General features: G+C 46.4%; 1 pseudogene across 1 annotated transcript; it reads right to left on the bottom strand.

Annotated features, from left to right (window-relative positions):
- Positions 1-2,308: 2,308 nt before the first annotated feature.
- LOC311055815 (E3 ubiquitin-protein ligase TRIM35-like) lies at positions 2,309-7,923 on the bottom strand (annotated as a pseudogene). Its single transcript has 7 exons — positions 7,918-7,923; positions 7,532-7,748; positions 6,909-7,062; positions 6,655-6,799; positions 6,265-6,360; positions 5,552-5,856; positions 2,309-3,509 (listed from the first exon to the last, which is right to left on the bottom strand). The product of its transcript is annotated as an E3 ubiquitin-protein ligase TRIM35-like (transcript).
- Positions 7,924-19,835: the final 11,912 nt, after the last annotated feature.

The raw sequence follows: 19,835 nt of genomic DNA on the forward strand, positions 1-19,835 counted from the left end.
GTCAGTCAGTGTGAGAATCCGGTCTAGGTGTTTGTGCTGGTAAACAGTGAGCAGTGGATATGAAGATTTGATCATAGACGACTGTCACTGATGATGAATGAACACTTTGATAAATTATCTTACAATAATATACAACACTAATGAGCTGCTACTGCTGTCCTGGGGGGGGGGGGGGGGGGATAATCTGAATGTGTGCTGCACTAATGAGAGTGTTGCTCCACTGATCCTCTCTATACTGAAAAGTAGAATGACAGATACACTGAGGGGAGTTAATTACTTGTATTTTGCCCTCTCCATTTGTCCCTGTTCACCTTAATCTCTTCACTAATAATAGCCGATCTACAGGCTCAAAACTGTAGATCGTTGTGACATTTTATGAGCTTGAAGATCGGCTATTTTCGCTGAATGCTCACCCCCAGAACAGAGACGTGGGTTTCATGTGGTTAAAGTGTTGTGTAACACACACATATAGGTGTTGTGTAACACACACTGTAACGTTTTTTTCCACTGAATTGGTTAATTTGTATTTGTAGGGGTGCCAGGTAGACTCTGTTTACCAGAGAAATAATAATCCTTATTCCTCCTTTTTTGTATTAGTGAGTTCTTCCTCATCTGAGTTTTTAACCATTAGTGAAACCACACAAAGGACTTATATATAAAATATAAACCCTTGTCATTGAGAATAGACCAACTCAAGTTTTAAGTTCAGTTGCAATTATTTTAGTGGAGAAAGTTTAAGCAACCAAGCAGTTCATCAAACAATTCAATTCATCAATTGCAAAAATAAACCAAAAGTCAACCAGTGGATCAACAGTTTCAAAAAACAAACAAAAAATAAACAAAATATAATTCACAAAATCACAGTACCCAGGTTACATGTATAACCCCTCGTTTTCCACTCAAAAGCACAACTCAATGAATTATCATCAGTTCACAACAACGCACAACACAATTCCTTCACAAACCAAGTGCTTTGATAGATACAGTCACGTACCACGGGCTTTAATAGGCCCAATGCACAGCAGCCATATTGTAAGACATTCACAGGTGTTATCAATGATACTAATGAAGGCTCTGTTCCATTCTGGTCAGACGGAGTCAGGGTGCTGATATTGTGCATGTTGGCTCACTGGAAACACTCCCAAATGGCCCTTTACGGGTGTGTAACTCTGAGAGTTATGGGGGTCGTGGAAATCTGAAATAAAAAAAATCGGAGAATTACTGCGCTACACTAAATGGAACAGATCCTTCATTAGTATCACTGGTAACACCGTGAATGTCTTCATAAAATGGCTGCTGTGCATAGAGCCTATAGTCCGTGCCCGGCCCCGGTCCTTAATACGCACGCAGCACGCAAGACGCAAGACGCAACGCACGTTATTGTTTCGTCCTCTTCGCCGAGTAGATCAGCTGCTTTTTAGGTTCCCCCAAACAATAATCAAATAAATCAAAATAAAGTTCCCTCTCCCCAAAACAAAATGAGCTCAAATGAAAATACCAGTAAGGCAGGCAGCGGAGGTGATCTGGAACGGTTCCCTGCGTGTCAGTCACAACAAACACTTTGTTTGTTTTTTCAGCAGGAACGGCCAGAAATGCGGGGAATCGCACCGTTGTTCAGCATCCGATGGCGGGGTGTGTGGCTCCTTCTGTCGTGGGATCAACGTCCACTTCACGGAGGGCTACGAACACTTGTTAACGGTCTAAAACGCACGGTACAAACACTGAGGGTAACGAGGGTCTGACTTCCTCGTCCTCCACACTTCCCACGCTCACTCTCTCGCACCGCAGGTGCCAGCACCGGGGCAATTAATAGGCTGGGCAAGACCTGGGATGTTGGTTGTCTAGGAAGTTGACAACCGGAAATTGTTGAATTTGGCGGAAGTACCGCCCAAGGAAATGACGTTGATGCTTTACAAATCTGTTAACATGAAACAAGTGTTGTGGTTGGTCAAAAAATATCGTTTCCGGGGGAAACGGAAATCCTGTCCACTCAGGACTTCCTAGACACTCGCTGCTTTAGGTCGTGACCAGGCTCTTCTTTTCGCAGATGAGTGAGGCTGGGACCGAGGTTAGGCATTTAATGACAATGGGGTGATTGACGGGCGGCTCGCGGTCCATTTCGGGCCGTCGGGTAACAGGCGGCTCGCGGACCATTTTTGGCCATCACAACACGCACACACACACACACACACACACACACACACACACACACACACACACACACACACACACACACACACACACACACACACACACACACACACACACACACACACACACACACACACATACACACATACTGACACCACTATATCTTCACAGAGAGAGACATCTCTACTTGGTGGACTTTGATATCAATGGTTTCAGCGTCCCCAGCCTTTCCAATACCGAAATAAGGGTACAGTTTCCCTGGGAAAGTGTCTTTATGAGTGTAGATGTGAGTCATGTCTTCAGGGTCGTAGAAGGACACCTCACCCCTGTCATAGTCCAGCTGAACTCTGATCCTCTGAGGATTCCTCTTCAATGTTATAGTTTGTCCATGCCCATTACTGTATATCCCACTCCTGGTCAATAAACACCAGTATCCATGTGATGGCGAGATAGGTGCCTCATCTTTCCTGTCAATAGACTCTTTAGCCAAACCTATAGTCCATTTAGGGTGGTCTCCAACCTCTACCTCCCAGCTGTGTTTTCCTGAACTGAAACCCTGTGAACCCAGAACGGTGGCATACTTAGTGTTCCTCTCTGGGTTGTCAGGAAGCTGCTGCTTTGTGCCTGTACGTCTCAACGGGTCAGGTCTTCAGACAGACAGAGAGCGTGGTTTGCTGTGTTTGGGTCCAGAATGACAGGAGTGAACTTGACCCTCTCCTTCATCTTCTCCCACACTCTGAAGGTCAGGTTTTCCGCGTGTTTGGCCACGTCTACCAGCACTCCTGAGACCAGCTGTGGTTCTGACAGTTTACACTGGACTCTGGCGCTGGTCTGAGTGTGTTTATAACTGCTGAGAAATGACATACTGGGTTTCTGCAGTTCTTGTTCTACAGCAGAGATGCTGTCTGAGAGAGAAGAGATCTGCTCCTGAATGATCTTCATCTCTCTGCTGATAATCGTCCCCTTCTGCTCCTCTTCTTCCCTCAGATTTGCCAGTCTGACCTTCTCTTCCTCTCTCAGGAACTGGTGGATCTTTTCAAACTCTGCTCTGATCTGCTTCTCTGTGGTCACCACCTGCTTCTTGTTGTGTTGAACCACTTCACTGTATGTCTGTTCAACCTTTTTGTATTTGTTCCGCTTGTCCTGTAGAGACTTGAGGTCAGGCTTCAGTTGGCCCTTCAGGTTATTGACTGCTTGTCCAATAGGAAGCAGCTTGTGACCACTGTTGTGAGGAAAGTCACAGGTATGACACACAGCTTTCTGTTCTTCCTCACAGAACAGTTTAGGCTCCTCTGGATGTTGTGGAGTGTCGCTTGGGGCCCGAGCTATCTGGCGTCTCCACCAAGGCGAGCAGAGGGCTGAGGAGAGGTTCCAGCACCAGAGACAGTGCAGAGCACTTGGGCAAGTAGTGGAGGGAAGGTATGTGCCTGTTTTCATCCTCAATCAGCTTGATATGATGACACCTCAGGTCTGATTGCCAGAGTGGTGACAGCCTGGTCTGATCAGCCCAACCCTATAAATGTTTGCTGAACCTCTCCTCAGATGAAACTCACTCCCTTGGTGAATGGACGCAGGCTCGGGCGGTAAGCTAAAACACACTCCAACATGTGTCCTTATATGGCTTGTTAAGACTGAATTAAGACTAATTATGGTTTCTACTCTCTTCCTAGGCACCATAGGGCACTTCATTCATGGACTAGGAACTGTTGTTGAAATACCCCAATCCGGGAGGAATTTGTGTTATAGTTTTCCCCTACCTGCCTTTGTTAAAGTTTCCCCCCAATAAAAGACTGCTGTTTATGCAAATCAAGTGACTCTGTGCTTGGTTTTGGTCAGCACTCCTCACAAAATGGTGGAGAATACGGGTAAGTGCTGATCATCACCGACCCGGGGGGAAACATGGAACATGCTACTGCACTCACTGCCCTGTTAAAGAGCCAAGCGGATCTACAGGCGGCAGTACAGGAACTGTGCAAGAAGTTTGAGAGAGATGCCAATGTCTTAAGATCACCCAGTGAGGTGCTTACCAAACTCGGGCCTGAGGATGATGTGGAGGCCTATCTAGAGTTGTTTGAACGCACCGCCACCAGAGAGAAATGGCCACAGGCCGACTGGGCCGGGAACCTGGCTCCGTTTCTGAGCGGAGAAGCTCAACGGGCCTGCCGAGACCTCGACCTGGCAGACGCAAGAGACTACACCAAGTTGAAGAAAGCCGTCTTGGCCCGCCAGGGCTACAGTCTGCCAGCCCGGGCCCAGCAGTATCACAGCTGGGTGTACAACTCGTCTCTCCCTCCACGCCCTCAGGTAGCCGCCCTACTGAGACATGCACAAAGTTGGCTAACCAGCGACGGAGAACCGCCCTGGATCGAACGGGTGCAATACGTTAGTCCGACAGCGCATTCCTCCGACAGCGCAGTGCTCCGACATTAAACAGTAAACCCGAACCAAACCCGCACCCTAACCCTAACCGCACGCGGATGCCACATAGTCGGAGAAAAGGTCTGTCGGATTAACGCATGCCTCCCGGATCGAACGCATTGTGGTAGATAGATGTATCCGTGCCCTGCCGCCCGATGCCCACAGATATGCGTCCCAAGTGAGCCCCGACTCACTCAATGAGATGGTTGCGTTATTAGAAAACTATCAAGTGAGCGTTGAAATGTTAAAGGCCATTCTCTGAGTTTCCCCAGTTAGAAAACCCGGAGTCCAGGACGCCGGGGAAGTTTGCCAGTGCCCAGTGGTCCGACCCCAACCTGGAACAGGCCCGCCAGAGTGTGTCAGCGGTGGACGGACAGCTGTGCGAGGGGGTGAGTGTGCTTTCCTCACCACATTTCCTAGTTAAAAATAGCCTGTTGTACCGTGGGGTAAGAACTGAGGGGGGGGACAATGTTGAACAGTTGTTGGTGCCTAAAGTGTACGTTTCTAGAGTGTTGTACCTAGCGCACACCCACCAACTGGGCGCCCACCTGGCGGTACAGAAGACTTATGACCGGATCCTGGGCCGCTTCTACTGGCCAGGGATAAAGAAAGCAGTAGAAGACTACTGCCGAGCATGCGCTGTGTGCCAGAAGACGGCACCCCGACCTAAGCAGCGAAACCCGCTGGTTCCCCTGCCTATTATAGAGACGCCCTTCTCACGCTTAGCTATGGACATTGTTGGCCCCCTCCCAAAGTCTGCCCGAGGCCACAAGTACATTTTAGTGATTATGGATTATGCCACCAGATACCCCGAGGCCATACCCCTTAGAATTGCCTCAGCTAGAGCAGTGGCCAGAGAGCTATTCCTGTTGTTCACTCGGATGGGTGTGGCTGAAGACATTTTAACGGACCAAGGCAGCTGTTTTATGTCCCGGGTGCTTGCTGCTATGTGTAAATGGCTCAAGGTCAAGCAGTTGCGTACCTCGGTCTATCACCCACAAACCGATGGCCTTGTAGAGAGGTTTAATCGCACGTTGAAAAGCATGTTGAAGAAGTTGACCGACATCGATGGGAAGAACTGGGACCAACTGCTGCCCTACGTACTCTTCTCCATTCGGGAGGTGCCCCAGGCCTCCACTGGGTTCTCCCCCTTCGAACTCCTGTATGGACGGAACCCCCGAGGCCTCCTGGACCTGGCCAAAGAGTCGTGGGAGAGCCAGCCGTCCCCTCATCGTAGCGTCATCGACCACGTGGAGCAGATGCAGGACCGGATGAGGAGGGTGTGGCCTATGGTTCGGGAACACATGCAAAAGGCCCAGGCAGACCAGGCTCGAACCTACAATAGAGGCGCCCTGATCCGAGAGTTTAAAGTGGGGGAGCAGGTGCTGGTATTGGTACCAAGCCATGAGTGTAAGTTTCTGGCTAAGTGGCAAGGGCCCTATGAAGTTGTGGATAAAGTTGGACCCGTAAACTACAGGGTAAGGCAGCCGGGCCGGCGGAAGGGCCATCAAATTTATCATGTGAACATACTGAAGAAGTGGCTGGCCGCGGAGGCCCCTCCTTGTCCGGCCCTGTTAACATCTGTCTCTCCTCAGGAACCGACCCCTGTTGTTATAGGGAAAGAGCTCTCCCCGTCCCAGCAGCAGGATCTTCGGGAGCTCCAGGACCGGAGTCGAGATGTGTTCTCAGAGTTACCAGGCCGAACGACAGTCATGGAACATGATATCCAGACCCCTCCAGGGACTGTGGTGAGACAGCTCCCCTACCGCATCCCGGAAGCTCGCCGTGAGGCTGTGAGTGAGGAGGTGAGAAAGATGCTTGACCTAGGAGTCATCGAGGAGTCCCACAGCCCCTGGTCCAGTCCGATAGTCCTCGTGCCAAAGCCAGACGGGACCATCAGGTTTTGCAATGACTTCAGGAAGCTAAATGACGTGGCCCTGTTCGACGCCTACCCCATGCCCAGGGTGGATGAATTGATAGAGAGACTCGGACCCGCCCGGTTTCTCAGCACCCTCGACCTCACAAAAGGCTACTGGCAGGTGCCCCTGACCGCATGGGCGAAGCCAAAGACGGCCTTTTCCACACCTGAGGGTCTTTATCAATACACCGTCCTTCCATTCGGGGTCCATGGCGCCCCGGCCGCGTTCCAGCGGATGATGGACCGGATCCTGCTGCCCCACCGCTTGTATGCCGCTGCCTACCTGGACGACATAGTCATTCACAGCCCCACCTGGACGGACCATCTGAGGCATCTAGAAGCCGTGCTGGGGGCTCTCCGCCAGGCCGGGCTGACGGCCAATGCGACGAAGTGTCGAATGGGCCTGGTAGAGACCGATTACCTGGGTTACACCATAGGCCGGGGGTGTGTGAAGCCGCGGCGAGCTTAGGGGGGGGATATGTGGAGTGTCGCTTGGGGCCCGAGCTATCTGGCGTCTCCACCAAGGCGAGCAGAGGGCTGAGGAGAGGTTCCAGCACCAGAGACAGTGCAGAGCACTTGGGCAAGTAGTGGAGGGAAGGTATGTGCCTGTTTTCATCCTCAATCAGCTTGATATGATGACACCTCAGGTCTGATTGCCAGAGTGGTGACAGCCTGGTCTGATCAGCCCAACCCTATAAATGTTTGCTGAACCTCTCCTCAGATGAAACTCACTCCCTTGGTGAATGGACGCAGGCTCGGGCGGTAAGCTAAAACACACTCCAACATGTGTCCTTATATGGCTTGTTAAGACTGAATTAAGACTAATTATGGTTTCTACTCTCTTCCTAGGCACCATAGGGCACTTCATTCATGGACTAGGAACTGTTGTTGAAATACCCCAATCCGGGAGGAATTTGTGTTATAGTTTTCCCCTACCTGCCTTTGTTAAAGTTTCCCCCCAATAAAAGACTGCTGTTTATGCAAATCAAGTGACTCTGTGCTTGGTTTTGGTCAGCACTCCTCACAATGTTTACTACACAACACCTTGACCTCCTCTACAGATGACTCAGCTTTCTGTCTCTCGACATAACAGTCAACTAGTTCCTTCAGTCTAAAGTCAATACCTAGACCCTTTGACGTTTTTCTCTTACAAATGGGACAGTTCTTGTTTTTAGTTTTGTTCCCAGAATTTCTTCAAGCAGTTGGAACAGAAGCTGTGATGACAGCTCAGAGACACGGGATCTCTGAAAGTCCCAACCCACTGATCAGTGAGTCTCCAAACAGTGCTGTTTAAAACACTAATGTTCTCGTCGTTACGTTTTCTTCTCAAGTTTTCAAGAAGTGTAATTTTCCACCATTTGCGTCACGATAGAAAATATACTTAAATGAGAAGAGTAAACCGTTTATATTCCGCTCAATGTCCTGAATACCTGCATATTAACTTGCCTTTAGCTTGCAATTAAAGGCATCGCAGCTCGGATCAACAGTGATAAGAGGCTACTTTCTAGTTATCTTACCTTGTAAAGGAGGCAGGGAGGCGGAGATTGTGTCTAATTCATTATACTGAGTAGTCAATCATTAATGCTTGATACTATAACACATCATTATAATTATGGTTTATTGCATAAGTTTTACATTGTATTGTGATTATTAAATATTCATCTTATTTTTTAAACCAAATAAATAACTACTTTTCATGCAGAAAGCTGAAAAAAGAAAGTCATGATAGAAAGAGCGATTTGGAATAACAAGTAAACAGTAAGAGTAGGAGCTGTGATGTCAAAGTCTAGTTCCTCAGAGCTGTAAAGACATTAAGAATTCGACATTGTGTATACAAGGTCATATGAGGTTATCTGATACCTGTCATGTACTCAGAGTAAAATAACAAAACAATGCCCTGGCGTGACCTTTTCAGAATGTTGTCATATTGATTAGCTATATGATTTGTATTTAATTCAATCTGTGTTTATAACATGCCGAGCAATTACATTGTACAAAAGCCCTTGCTGCGCACCTGAAGCCAATTCTGATCCAATTAGGATTGGCACACCTGAACGCAATCAAGGCTGAGTCAGAGACTAGCAGGGCTTCATTCAGTGAGCAGAGCTGCTCTGAGCAACATGCCACAGGACCAGAGCTCTGCCTTTTTCTATGTTTTTGTTTGTGTGCGTGCATGACGCAGGTGAGGGACAATGTTTGAGTTGTAGATCACGCTTATTTCTCTAATGTGCCAAAGTTTATGTTTACTTTACATTTAAAGCTGCATCATGATGTTTGGTAAAATGAGTCCATCATACTGTATATCAGTGAGTTGAAGTGCTGCTTAAATACATAATGTGACTGTTTACTCATGCTTGTGATGTACGTATCTACGTTAACTGTGGGCTATATGTATTGTGTAAGATGCAATTTGGAGTTTGTTTCATTGTTTGGTTAATGAGGTGACTGTGCCAGGTGTCATAGGCATAGCTAATTAGTGCCCTATTGAAAGGAGGTCACTGTGACCCTGTATTTGACATGATTGTGAACTGTAATTTGTGTTGTTAATTTGCTTTATATTTCTCTGTATTAGAGACCACACACATATACTGCATACCCTGTACCCTGAGCTTCATCAGTAAAGCCTCCAAAAGGATTCTCTGACCGGAGTCTATTATTTCATACGTGATTACTCAAACCACTGTTGCACCGAGGTCCCTTCCTCACAACATATTTTGTTTCTGCAGCTTTAGTTCTGACTCTCTCAGACAGAGGGGGGCGAGTGGTGGTGGTGGGGAGGGGGTGGGGCTTTCGTACATCCTCCAACGACAGTTTAGGCCGGGGATCACTTTGGCGTTGAGGGAATGTAGGGTGGTTGATGGCTGATCTAAGCAGTCACACCTGGCCTGTATCCACATGAATTGGACTCTGAGCTTGCTGTGAGTGCACACCTCCATGGCATGCACATACAATCAGTCATCCTGACAGCCGAGTGAGAGAGAGAGAGAGAGAGAGAGAGAGAGAAGCTGAATTCCATTCCCCAAAACTCGGTCACTCGCTCACTCTCCTCGCTTCCTCCACTCGCGCCTAAGCCCCGCCCCTGCGAGGAGCCGAGGATTATTTGAGAGGACGAGTGGTCGAGCGGTTGCCCTCAAAGGATCGGACTACACTCAGCGCGTCATTTCAAAGAGACGGCAAATTCCGCGATCACTTATGACGCCTCACACAGTTGGACCAGAGCAGCAGAGGCGTGGATGAAAATATACTATGCATAGAATAATATGCAGGTATAGAATAATACAGAATATAAGAATAGACAATTCATCAATGTGGATGGATGGCCACATCGTTCTCTTTATAGTTACATTATTGTGCAAAGCCATTTATTCCTGAAATAGTGAGCGCCAGGATGAGCAAACTTACATTTATTGATTTAATCCTGACCTGTCCCTCTTATTGCTCGTACAGTCCCCAGAACCCCAGTACAAAAATGTACTCCATGAAGTGTAGATACGTGGCAAAAATGAAACGTCGCAGCCAAGGGGCGCGCAGAACGGTGGATGCATATTTATAGCAGAAACCGGTTCACATTTAACTATAGTCGTACTCATTCAATTCTGAACCGATTCTTAAAATGTAAAATTCTCTATTTAGCTGTGAAGGGTCTTCTTTCATGTGTATCAGTCATGATTGTTTCACCAACAAACAATATTAAATATCGGCGGGTCCTTCTTCTCCATCGCGCTGTTCGCGCACCTCCCGTTTTCTTTTCTTTTTCTTCGTCCCAGAAGTTAAAAATGTTAACATAATCTTTGTCTCAGTCATTTATAGTTGTCCGTGTACTGCATTGAGGCATGCACGAATAGAAACAGCTTTTGAGACAGAAAGTGTGCACAATATATTACAATGTATAATTGTATTATGCTTTATATCATTCAACAACGCAATAAAGCCAGTGGCTTGTTGCGGTCTTTTCAGTTACTTTACACTGTGTGTGTGTGTGTGTGTGTGTGTGTGTGTGTGTGTGTGTGTGTGTGTGTGTGTGTGTGTGTGTGTGAGATGCGCAACGAGTGAGCCGCAGCGGCGAGGGGGGGGGTGCGGCCGGTGTTTTCGGCACATGTGGAGGAGGAGGACCATGTATACGTCACGGGAGAAGGGGAAAAAAACAAAAAAAAAGTGTACACGTGATGCGGAAGTCTGCCGCGGAGGAGCTGTTGAGAGTGGTCGAGCATACACTTGATGTACACTCGCTCAATGCGGAAGTGGAGAGCCTCCTCGCCGACTCCACTCGACTCCACTCGCCTCCTCCAAGAAGCACATGAACAATTGGACCGCGACTACTTCCGGTTCGAAGTCGGAGTGACCGAGTGGGAGTGAGCGAGTGGCCGAGATTTTCGGTATTGGAATTTGGCTAGAGAGAGAGAGAGAGAGAGAGAGAGAGAGAGAGAGAGAGAGAGAGAGAGAGAGAGAGAGAGAGAGAGAGAGTTCAATGTAATATACTGCTTTACTATTCTGAAATATCAGATAATGATATAGAGGAATATTTCATTCATGGTCATGCCTAAGAGCAAAGTTATCTTATAACACTGGTAGATACATATATTACACCTCATACAGTAAAAGAACATCTAAAGTCCACTCCTATAAAGTCACAGAACCATGTCACAGTGCTATAATGAGGCCTGGACAAAATAATTCATTTTTACAATGAACATCAACACGGGACCGTACCTATGTTCCCCAGGTTCTATGTTCCCCGCAAAAAAGGTTCTATGTTCCCCACTTACCCAAAAAAGGTTCTATGTTCCCTGGGTTCTATGTTCCCCTTTTACCTTAAAAAAGGTTCTATGTTCCCCGTTTACCCCAAAAAAGGTTCTATGTTCCCCATTAACAAAAAAAAAAGGTTCTATGTTCCCCGCTCACACAAAAATGCAGGAAACATACATTTTTAATTTCCAATTATTAATAACATCTCTGAACACACACTACTGAACATAATGGGGAGAAATAACTATTATATGTGTGTCTATATGTCCTCTGAAACAATGTGGTTTAGTGAGAACTTCACTTGTTCCTTAAGCTTGTATAATTGTCTCCGCCAGGCCGAAAGGCATGGCGAGAGAGTATGTTTTACCCCCTGTCCGTCCGTCCGTTCGTCCGTCCGTGTGTGTGTGTCCTGTCCGTGTGTTACCAGCTAATCTCTGGCACCATTGGCCCGCTCACTGCGAAACTGTGCACACACACTCCCTCGATACCAATTCAGAACCTCTGCCCCAAATTTTTTCACATGGGCCTGTTATAGCACCACCAGGAGGCCGATTTGTGCAAAACCCATTTTTTGACATTACTCCTACAGATTTAATCCAAACGTCATGCAAATCGGTACACAGTATCTCTATAGTCATGTGATCAACCCGGATTTGTCCGATTTCCCATATTCCATCCTGATTGGCTACGGTTGGCTTTCAAAGTTTGCAGGATTGGTCCGTTTTGAACAAAATGCCTCGAATCATGAACGCAGCTTGCAATTTCCGTGAAATTTCACACGCACATTCCCCCTAGGCCGAGGAAGAAATGCCACCCATTTCACATTGGCCTATTATACCGCCACCAGGAGGCCACAATAACGTACCTGACCTGGCGAAGACTTGTGCTCCAAGGAGCACTTTTTCTAGTTGTATTTATTTTTGTGTGTAAAAAACGTTGTAACTTTTTTTATATGCTTTATAAATTAAGCACTTTGAAACTGAAGATGATGGCCAATGTTGATGATAGTAAAAATGATAATAATATCGTATCGATATCGTGAGCCCAATATCGTGTATCGTATCATATGTATCGTGAAATGAATGTATCGTGACACCCCTTAATAGATTTTGAGTCATTTCAAAGAAGTTTTCAAAACATGATATTTTGACACTTTAAAAACTGAAAAATTACAAATAACTAATGGGTATAAATACATGTATTTAAACCTTTTTAAATGTCTCACTATTTCCTGCATTTTTGGGTGAGCGGGGAACATAGAACCCTTTTTTGGTTGAGTGGGGAACATAGAACCTTTTTTTGGTTGAGTGGGGAACATAGAACCCTTTTTTTTGGATGAGTGGGGAACATAGAACCCTTTTTTTGGTTGAGCGGGGAACATAGAACCTTTTTTTGGGGGGGGGGGGCATAGAACCTGGGGAACATAGAACCTGGGGTATAGGGATCAACACTAGACCTTTTCGTAGAACAATTTAATAAAGTGAAGGTGATAGATTGCAAAGAAGACAATGCACATGATTAGGCACAGATAGAATGAACAGAACGTCCAATATTACATTATTTATAAAAAGGATAAATGCGATGTCTGGTTTTGGGCTTTTTGTAGGTTATGTTGACAATAAGGACATTTTTAAATCACACTGGTCTCACATATTATGCAAGACATCACAACATGAGAACAAAGACCTTGTGTATTCGTCTCAGTGAAATAGAGCCTGGCCGCTGGCAGATATTTGGGTCCGATGCCCATCTCAATGTTCCTAGAAAAGAGTCCTAGACCACCGATTACCAATGTTTTGATAGTTGATAAAAGTTTTTCAGAAATATAACATTCAAAAACAGCATATCTACAAGCTCACAGTGCGTCACGTTGTGTGAGATAACTGAGATCGGCAATGTTTGAAAATCTTTGAAGAAAACATTTAGAAAATGTGGCCAAAACAGGGACACCAGATTGAAAATGGATCAAAATAAAAAAATTACAAATCTCTTGAGTGAAAACTCCACCACAGAGACTCTGGCTCAACTGGTCAGTGTGTACTGTGTCTTCCAGCAGGAGATCATGTACTTGTCACTACACAACAACATTTTTCTTGTGATTGAAAAAAATAAAATTAAAATATACTATGTTGAACATCAAATAGCGAAAGCAGCCAATCTACAATTTCAATATGACACCATGTGCTTTATCCACAAGTTTCCTAGGGCGTTGTGGGCATCACTTCCTGTCGATTTTATTGGATGTCATTGGATTTCATTGGATGTCATTGGATTTCATTGGATTTCATTGGATCAAATCGACAGGAAGTGATGCCCACAACGTCCTAGGAAACTTGTGGATAGATCTGCTTTTTTAGCCAAATATTTTCTTCAGAATGATCCTGACATGCCCAGAATCAGGATGCTAGGGTTCATGTGGTTAAAAGCTAATCAAAACAAAACACAGGAAAATGTGTTGCCCTACCTGACGGGTCGCTCCTACCAGGTGATGCTGGGAGGGTCTGTGTCAGAACCACACAGGCTCACTACTGGGGTTCCCCAAGGCTCGGTTCTGGGTCCTCTTCTCTTCTCTCTCTACACTACATCTCTTGGTGCTGTCATCCGCTCCCATGGCTTTTCCTACCACTGCTATGCCGATGACACCCAGCTGATCCTCTCATTCCCCCCCTCTGACACACAAGTGGAGGCACGCATTGCTGCTTGTCTGGCTGACATCTCGGAGTGGATGTCGACGAACCACCTGAAGCTCAACCTGGACAAGACCGAGCTGATGTTCATCCCAGGGAAGGGCTGTCCTCACCGAGACATGGCCATCACCATTGAGAACGCTGTGGTGACGTCAACTCGGACTGCGAAGAATCTGGGTGTGACCCTGGACGATCAACTGTCGTTCTCGGCTAACATCGCATCAGTGACACGGTCCTGCAGATTCCTCCTCTACAACATCAGGAGAATTCGCCCCTTCCTCACGGAGAAGGCAGCCCAGGTGCTCATCCAGGCTCTGGTCATCTCCCGCCTGGACTACTGCAACTCCCTCCTGGCTGGTGCTCCGGCATCTGCCATCAGACCTCTGGAGCTTGTTCAGAAAGCTGCGGCTCGTCTGGTGTTCAACCGCCCCAAGTTCTCTCACACAACTATCCTTCTCCGTTCTCTGCACTGGCTCCCCGTAGCGGCTCGCATTCAGTTTAAAACCCTGGTGCTAGCCTATAGGGCAGTGAAAGGAACAGCTCCTTCTTACCTCCGGGTTTTGGTCAATGCCCACACCCCTGCCCGACCACTCCGGTCTGCCACCTCGGGGCGACTGACTCCCTCCCCACTCAACGGTCCTTCTGGTCGATCGACACGGTCACGACTTTTTTCTGTTCTGGCCCCACAGTGGTGGAATGAACTTCCCACTGATGTCAGGACAGCAGAGTCACTGCCCATCTTTCGCCGCAGGCTGAAAACCCACCTCTTCAGGAAACACTACCCTTCCTCTTTGCCTGGCCTACTTGTTGTTAACTAGTTGTAGGAACTATTGTTGTATTGTTGTATTGGATCTATTAGCTCGTGCTCATTTGATTTGGCTATTTTATCTCATGTGTTTATGAAAGTAGATAGCTGATATATTGCACTTTTACCTTAGCGCTAGGTATACTCTTGGTTGCTTGTTTTTACAGGAAATGCACTTAAGACCTCTGGTGATTAGTAGTTTCGTTCCCTACCTATGTTGAATGCACTTATTGTAAGTCGCTTTGGATAAAAGCGTCTGCTAAATGACTGTAATGTAATGTAATGTAATGTAATGTAATGTATTTTGGCTGCAGTCATGTAGCTGCATTTTACAATTTCTTTATCATATACACCACAATCTCAGACTTTAGACTCTTTAGATGAGATATTACATTTTGTAGTACTTCATTACTAATGTTAAACCAAACCAGTGCCTGTAGTGTCCAGTGCCACTGATTGTATGCGGAGAGCATGTACCAGGATGTAAGACACAGGTGTATGTAATGAAGACAATTGTATGTGATTAAATGCACACAGCTGTTGGATGATTGGGAAACAGGACACAAGTAAAGACAGTGAAAGGCAGTCGTGTCTCCGTGTGTTTGTATGCTAAAACTGTGGATATCAAACACTACATTTGGCGACGAGGAAAATATCCTACTCGTTGTGGGCTCTTTTAACAAGAAAGTGAATTAGTCTGCAAGAGTTTTGCGAAAAGCAAGAAAGTTTGACCTCGGAACGATGGCTTTGAGTCTGCCTGCGGTTCCACCCTTTGATGTTCTTACTGACCCGGGTAACGTTGGAGTTCGTTGGGAGAAATGGATAAAAGGATTCAAGCTCTATGTCACAGCGTCAGGAATAAGAGATGCGACGAGAAAGCGAGCCTTATTGTTGCATCTAGCTGGCTCTGAAGTACAGGACATTTTCTCCATGTTGGATGATACGGGAGACGACAGAGATTATGATGTAGCTGTGGAGAAGCTGGATGCCCATTTTACACCACAGAGGAATATTCCTTATGAAAGACACATGTTCAGGCAAGTGGAACAGTCACAAGGGGAATCTGTGGACAGTTTTGTGTGCAGATTAAAGAAGTTGGCCGCTACATGTGAATTTGGAGATAACCGAGACGATTTCGTACGTGACCAAGTGATTGACAAGTGCCATTCCAATGCGCTGCGGAGACGGCTGCTGCGTGAAAAAAACTTGACTCTAACTAATCTACAAGAAATCGCTAGAGCAATGGAAGCAGCTGATCTACAAGCGGCCAGGATGGAAAGATTGTCCGTCAACACAGTGGATAGCAGGCCAAAGAGAGGCACACAGAACAGAATGGATAGAGGAGGACAAAAGTTTTCTTCATCCACGGACAGGTCTGGAAACAAGGACCGCACAGCAACATGCTTCAGGTGCGGACGAGAGGGACACACAGCCCGTGAATGCACCATTACACAAGGTAAACAATGCAACAAGTGTGGAAAAGAGGGGCATTTTGCTAAAGTGTGCAAAACGAAAATGTTAAAAGTGAATCAAGTCACAACACAGCGCCCAGAAATGATTGACAGGCAAGATGATCAAAGTGAAGAGGATGATCGCGTTTTCACAGTTACTGCCATAAAGACTGAGATATGTGACAGTAATGGACAGGAGTGTGTAATGACAGTAACTAGCCACTCTGATGATGGAGAATGGCCTATGTTAATTAATGGCCAGCCTGTTAGAATGCTAATTGATTCTGGGGCTTCATGCAATGTTGTGAATATGCACATTTACAGTGGCATACAATCTAGGTCAGACATAAATGTCGATCTGAAACCATGTGTGAAAAAAGTGTACCCATATGGTTCTACAACACCACTGGCAGTTGAAGGTGTGTTTACAGCTAACATCAAAGCAGTAGATGGCTCTCAGACAGTCATAGCCAATGTGCTAGCAGTGAAACATGCACAGACATGTGTGCTTGGGAGGAAGACAGCTACAGCATTGGGGCTTCTCCACATAGGACTCAAAGCACATATAAATACACTCCAGACAGAAGACGCAAGTGCATTGAAGACTGCATTGCAAGACACATACAAGGAATGTTTTGAGGGTCTGGGAAAACTCAAAGATTTTCAATTAGAGCTCCATGTAGATACCAGTATCAAACCTGTAGCACAACCAGTACGCAGGATACCATTCAGTGTGAGAAAACAAGTTGAAGAGAAGCTGAAACAGCTGGAAGAGATGGATGTTATAGAGAGGGTGGATGGACCGACCCCATGGGTATCGCCCTTAGTTGTCGTGCATAAGAGCATGAAGGAAATAAGGCTATGTGTGGACATGCGCAGAGCAAATGAAGCCATAGTGCGAGAGAGACACCCCATTCCCATCATAGATGAGATACTAGAAGACATGAATGGTGCTACAGTCTTCTCAAAATTAGATCTCAAGTGGGGCTATCATCAAATTGAATTGAAACCTGAGTCTCGCTCTCTGACCACATTTGTGTCACACACGGGTCTGTGGCGCTACAAGCGATTGATGTTCGGTGTATCATCTGCTCCTGAAACGTACCAACACATAATTGGACAGGTCCTTCAAGGCATTCCAGGGGTCCACAACATATCAGATGACATCATTGTGACCGGAGAAAACAGACAAGTGCATGACGAGAGGCTGCACCAGGTCATGAAAAGACTGCAAGAGAGAGGGTTGACTCTGAATAACAAAAAGTGTGAATTCTGCATGACAGAGTTAGAGTTCATGGGTCATATTCTTTCCAAGAATGGAATTGGTGCAGCACAGTCAAAAGTGGAGGCAGTGGAAAATACACGCCGACCAACAAATGCAACCGAAATGCGCAGTTTCTTGGGGCTAGTTAATTTCTGTGGCAGATATCTCCCCAATCTGGCCACCACCGCTGAACCCCTAAGAAGGCTCACAAGAATGTCATGCAAGTGGACATGGGAAAAAGAGCAAGAAACAGCATTTGTGGAGTTAAAGAGACAATTAGCCAGCTCACATGTTATGGCTTATTTCAAGCAAGATGCAGAGACACATGTGATTGTAGATGCTAGTCCAGTGGGGCTTGGCGCCATCATGAGCCAGAAGCAAGCGGATGGTGCACTCAAACCAGTATACTACGCCAGCCGTGCTCTGACTGATGTAGAGCGACGGTACTCTCAAACAGAGAAAGAGGCGCTTGCCATAGTGTGGGCGTGTGAAAAGTTCCATGTGTTTCTCTATGGCAAAGACTTTGTGATGGTCACAGATCACAAGCCACTTGAAACAATCTACTCCCCAAAGTCAAAGCCACCGGCACGGATCGAACGGTGGGCATTGAGATTGCAGCCATACACATTCAAGGTTGTATATAAACCTGGCCCACAGAACGCAGCTGACTCATTGTCACGGCTGACAGTCAACTCCCCTGCACCTCTGTGTCTGGGAGATGATCACGTCTACTTTGTAGCTACACATGCTGTGCCAAGTGCCTTCACTCCAAAGGAGCTCGAGGAAATATCAGCCAAAGACCCAGTGCTAGCCAATGTGAGGGAGAGTATAAAAAGTGGAAACTGGAGTCAATGTGAAGCTGCATACAAGCAGTTTAAAACGGAGCTGTCGGCTGTTGGGCAGATGGTATTGCGAGGCACTCGCATAGTTATGCCACAAGCAGCACAGAAACGCACCCTGTTGTTGGCTCACGAGGGTCATCAGGGGATTGTAAAAACAAAACAGAGACTGAGAACAAAAGTATGGTGGCCAGGAATAGACAGAGAAGTGGAATTGATAGTGAAATCATGTCCTGCCTGCCAGCTTACCAGTTCACCGCCACCTCAAACACCTACAGTTAGAACAGAGCTACCAGCAAAGCCTTGGCAAACACTCGCCATTGACTTGTGTGGACCATTTCCATCAGGAGAGCACCTCCTTGTGACGACTGATTACTATTCCAGGTGGGTAGAGGTGAATCTGCTCACTAGTATCACCTCAGCAAACATAATCAAAGCGCTGAGATGCATCTTTTCTGTTCATGGCCTCCCAGAATGCATTGTCACTGATAATGGTGCTCCTCTAGTGGCAAGTGAGTTTAAAGCATACCTAGCAGAGCATGGTATTGCACACCGACGCATTACTCCGTACTGGCCTCAAGCAAATGGGGAGGTCGAAAGGCAGAACAAGACTCTCTGCAAGGCCGCACGCACTGCTCATGCTGAAGGAAAAAACTGGCGCACTGAACTGCAGACATTTCTTATGGCCTACAGGAGTACTCCTCATTGTACTACAGGACGTAGTCCAGCGGAGATGCTGTTTGGACGCCAGATCAGAACCAAATTGCCTGAGTTTTCTGTTAACCAGCCGACAGGAGACCAAAGTGACTCTGCCGTACGCTCTACTGATGCTGCAAGGAAGGAGAAAGGAAGAGTGGATGCTAACAGAATCAGACAGGCACGTGAGAGCAAAGTCCAGCAAGGGGACATGGTCCTACTGCGACAATCCAAACAAAACAAACTGTCTACAACATACGAGAAGGATCCATACACTGTTGTGGATAGGAAAGGAGACTCTGTGTTCCTTCACAGAGACGACGGCAGGAAGATCATGCGACATGTGTCGTTTGTCAAGTTGTGGATACAGCCACAGTCTGGACTCGGGACTAACGGGTCACACAACCAACCGACTACAGTTACAGTTCCTACCAGGGCCACAGAGCTTCAGCTTCGTCCACAAAGAGACAGACAGCAGCCTGCTAGGCTGAGAGACTGTGTGATTTAAAGGGGCAGTGCCGTAAAGGAGCAGAATAATCTCCTGGCATTGTCTAAATGGCAGGGTAGTCTACCCCTGGCCGTACTACCAGGATATTGAACATTTGTATTGTGTGTGTGAAAAAAAAAAAAAAGAAGTGTGTAAAAGAGTTCCTGAAAAAGAGTTCCAGAAAAAGAAAAATGCCTTGTGAACAGATATTTGTTTTGAAGTATTGTGTATTTCAGTTCATTATGCTAAGGATATTCAGTGGTGGCACTATAGTTTTGTTATTGAATCTGGGATTATTGAAGAATTAAGTTATTTGAGTATAACAGATATTTCAGTTGGAATAATGTCGTACATTCCTCAGTGGTGATGGTTG

This window comes from Gymnoscopelus microlampas, assembly GCF_963454915.1.
Source record: "Gymnoscopelus microlampas genome assembly, chromosome: 11".
NCBI classification, from domain to species: domain Eukaryota; kingdom Metazoa; phylum Chordata; class Actinopteri; order Myctophiformes; family Myctophidae; genus Gymnoscopelus; species Gymnoscopelus microlampas.